We start from the raw sequence: 4064 nt of genomic DNA, 5'->3' as shown, positions 1-4064 counted from the left end.
AGGGAGAGGGTGCAGGAAGGCACCCAGGCCAGAAGGAGCTGTGCAGACAAACGCAGTAAAGAGGTCCAGGGACACAGGGCCTCATCCTTCAGGCAGTGAGGCAACTTGGACTGCTGCTGAGCGAGGGGCTGGCAAGGTTAGCATCATCCTACGCTAATCCCCAGGGCAATGCAAATCGGAACACAGACAGTGTGCCCTGTCTATGTATCAGTCAGCCTTCTGCCTCTGTGACAAAACACCTGAAGGTAACAGCTTTGAGGAGGAAAGATTCATTTGGGCTCATAGTTTTGGGGTCTCTGTCTACAGAGATCTGGCTCCACCACTGCTTGCCCTGGTGGAGGTGTCGCTAACAGGAAGCACAGAGCAGGGGAAGCAGCTTTTGTTCTGCGAGGCAGAAACACTGAGGCAGAGGAAAGTGGCTCACATGGCAGCAGGGAGCGGAAAGGCAGAAGAGCCAGAGCCAGAGGCAAGGGACAGTTCCCAAGGTGGCCTCCGCCACACTTCACCTCTTTCTACTAGGCCCATGGCCTCGGTCCTTGTCGCCCCCAGTGACGCCAGCACATGGTGAGTCTGCTGAGCCAGCTGCCCAGGGAGTGGCAGCCACCTCTCCCTTCCTCATCCCCCTCCCAAAAGCCCACATATGAGCACAGGAGAATTTTGAGGGGTACTCCAGATCCAAGCCATAAGGACCATATTTCAGAAATAATGATTGTCAAAAAGATCAAAGGAGGGGAGACAGCTCAATAGAATAAGTGCCTGCCTGGCAAGCGCAAGGTTGTGAGTTCAATCCCCAGCACCATAAAAAAATAAATAAACGTTTGGGCTGGGGAGATTGTTCAGTAGAATAAGAGCTTGCCTGGCAAGTGTAAGGGCTGAGTTCAACCCCCAGTTCCACCAAAATAAAATAAAAAATTTAAAAAAAGATCAAAGGTAAGAAATGCTGGCAAAAATGCAAAAAAAAGATGGGAATGGAAGGTGGGTCAGCCATGGAAAGCCGCAAGGAGGATCTGTGACAACTTAGAGCACCACCACCACGTGACCCGGCGGTCCCACCTGCTGGGTACGCACCTGGAGGTGCAGTCCCACCTGCTGGGTGCGCACCTGGAGGTGCAGTCCCACCTGCTGGGTGCGCACTTGGAGGAAATGAGGTCGGCACAGGAAAGCACAGCTGCTGTCTCAAGTTGGCTGCAGTTCTGCTCACAGCGGCCACGACACGGAGATGACAGAAGTGTCCACCAACCGATGACTGCCCGAAGAACACCTGGCGTGCATGTCCAGGGGACATGGCACAGTCACAGCAAGGCAAAGCCCTGTCACTTGGACAACATGCGTGAAGCAGGGCGCTATGTGCAGTAAATGGGCCAGGCCCAGGAAGGCAAGTGCCGGCCGGTCCCACTCCTATGTGGAGCCTGGGGCGCGGCCCTCGGAGACAGAGCATGGGTGACTGGGGCTGGGAACAGCGCGGCGGGCAGCCGCTGAGCCCCACTTCTCCATCTGTGATTGTGCCTCAGGACTGTGACTTTCTGGCTCACAGGAGGCTGCCTGCAGCTCGCAGTGTGGTGTTGCTCACTTTGGAGAGCCAGAAGGAAGGAGTCTGAATGTCTATATGGTCAGGACATTCTAAGTGTCAGCGGGCATGCATCTGGATGCACACACCGTACCGTATTCCCGTGGGTCGGAACCGCAGCCTGGCACCCCCACAAGGACGAGGATTTCTATGTTTTCAGGTATCTGTTAAAAATGCATTTTAAGCAAATCCCTTGCTGAGATAAAATCGGATCACATAACCCAAAGCTCTCAGCGGGGCCTGACACACAGGCCTCACTTTGCAACTGTGGGCTGCTCATTCTGCCCCTCTGACCAGGGCTGAGGGGACCCTCTGGGGAGCAGTGCCACATCCTCCTGTCAGGATGGCTGGGGTGAGGCAGCACCGAGAGAGAACTGCTCCCCTGGTTCTGGCCACCGTGGGCTGCCGCGTACGAGCAGAGCTGGCCTTCCCTGAGCGCAAGCTTTGTGTCAGGCATGAATGGGCTTGGCCAAGATGGAGCATCGGAGAGCAAAGAATCGGGTTTTATGCCGGCTGCCAGTGTGAGCAGAGGCCGGGAGGAAGTGGCTTCCTAAGGTCTCCCCCAAGCATGAATCAGCCAACTTGAGGCAGCTTCATCCCGACATTGTGGGCAAGCCCGCGGCCATGGACTCTGAGCAGGGACCAGTGGGCCAGGCCACATAACTGTCCAGCAGAGTGGACACGAGGCCACACGGAACAGTTGGCCTTCCTTGTGTCACAGCTCCCCAGGGGGCATTTCTGCCACCCAGATCATCAAACATGTTCCAAGTGATCTGAGGCCTCCACCACGGGACCAGCGCCACAGTCAGGCCCCAGGGTGGCTACAGGCAAGCGGCTTCTCCGTGGGTCTCGCTGTGTGTTTCAGGCACAAACCAGGGTGGACTGGTCCGCAGCAGAGCCCCACAGGGCTGGCGTGCTTTACGTGCTCTAAGTGGGGACAGCTTATCATGTAGTTCAGAAAAGAGACTTTTTTCAAGGACATTCCTATGAAAAGTAGGAGGTTTGAGAAAAGAAAAAGTTGAGGTTTGGAAGGAGGGAAGCATGAAGGTCCCTTTAAGACACCACATTTCAGCCTCCCTGCCTCACTGTCCTGATCTCCGTTCACTGGCCCTGGTTTCCTATAAGCAGGCAGTTTTGGAGCTTGGGGCATCAAAACATCTGGATGGAATTTTTCAGACCAACAGCGGCTGGATAAATAGGCTGACGCCACACAAAACCGTGAGGGGGAGCGGAGGGCGGTGACCTCATGGGTTCAGGAATGCTGGAGGCGGGAAGGCCTTGGCAGGCGCGATCCATCCCGTAAGCACTTTTGGGTCCAACAGCTGGAGGAAGGTAATGTCTGCTGGCACGTGAACCTGTGCATGCGGACGCGGCCTGTTGTGTTCAAGTTGATCATTTAGTACAAGGGGATTTAGGTCACATCCAGTACGCTTCATACATGCACATATGCATGCACGCGTGCATGTGGGTACACACACTCAAATATGAGAATTTATGTAATTGCAACCTTCAATTACAGGGCGGGGCAGGGGGTAGACTCTGGGTCTGTGTTAGGAAATCTGCTTCTCCGATTTCCTCTGGGGCTCTGATGCTACCAACAGCCACCGACTGGACCGGCACCAGCAGCAGCGCTCAGCCCCTGCCCAGGCACACCCACTCAGAAGTGCCTCTAAGGCAGAAACGTGTGCAAAGCTGAGACACAGTAAACCCAGCTTAGAAGGTGTGACCTCTAGGAGCCATTAGGAATTGAGCTGCTCGCTTCTTTTTGAGACAGGGTCTCAGCGTGCAGCTCAGGCTGGCCTGGAACTCATTTATGTAGCCTGGGCTGGCCACAAACTCAAAGCAATCCTCCCGCCTCAGCCTCCCAAGTGCTCTGATGACAGGTGTGCGGCACTGTGCCCACCGAGCTGCCTTTCCAAGGTTTGCCTGCAGATAGCTTTGGCCAGCTCTGCTCTTTGGCCCCACATCTTCCTCCACACCCCGATTCCTGGGTTCACCGGTGACACGCTGGCTCCCCACACAGCTCTTCCTTCAGAAGAGAACTTGCTTAATTCAGTGGCAAAAGTTCCGGCTGCTGACCTGATCCATGCAGCCGCTGTCCCTCTGCAGAGCAGGGCTGCTTGGGGGAGGACTGGGCCAGCCTGCACCACGGGTCTCCCTCCCTGACCCTGACCCTATGGGAGCTCTCCTCCATAGCGAATCTGCCTCAGCATCAGGCCTCTGGAAGAGGAGACATGGCCTATTTAGTCTCCACTTCCACTTCAAAAACATTTAGTTGCACTTCTGTATACAAGCCCTGAGACTTCTGGTAGCCAGGATTGCCCAGCACACAGCAGAAAGACAGACGAACAGGCGCCTTCCGCCACAGTGCGTGGCCTCTGCATAGCTCTAAAGACAACCACATAGTTTCCCTCCCTTCATGCTTGCCCCTCAGGGCTCACTGCCTAACGCCCACCAGCCCTCCAGGGGTGAGCATTTTCCTCTGCAGACCCCCCCC

At 55.5% G+C, this 4064-nt stretch overlaps 1 protein-coding gene across 4 annotated transcripts in view; it reads right to left on the bottom strand.

The window, feature by feature from the left end:
• Window positions 1–4064, bottom strand: part of Arhgap28 (Rho GTPase activating protein 28) — a 183296-nt gene that overhangs the window by 41693 nt on the left and 137539 nt on the right. The gene's annotated exons all lie outside the window — the stretch shown is intronic.

Source organism: Octodon degus, unplaced genomic scaffold, assembly GCF_000260255.1.
Source record: "Octodon degus isolate 3935 unplaced genomic scaffold, OctDeg1.0 scaffold00075, whole genome shotgun sequence".
Classification (NCBI taxonomy): domain Eukaryota; kingdom Metazoa; phylum Chordata; class Mammalia; order Rodentia; family Octodontidae; genus Octodon; species Octodon degus.
Note: the sequence above shows the minus strand (reverse complement) of the source record. Positions and strands in the feature narration are given on the sequence as shown.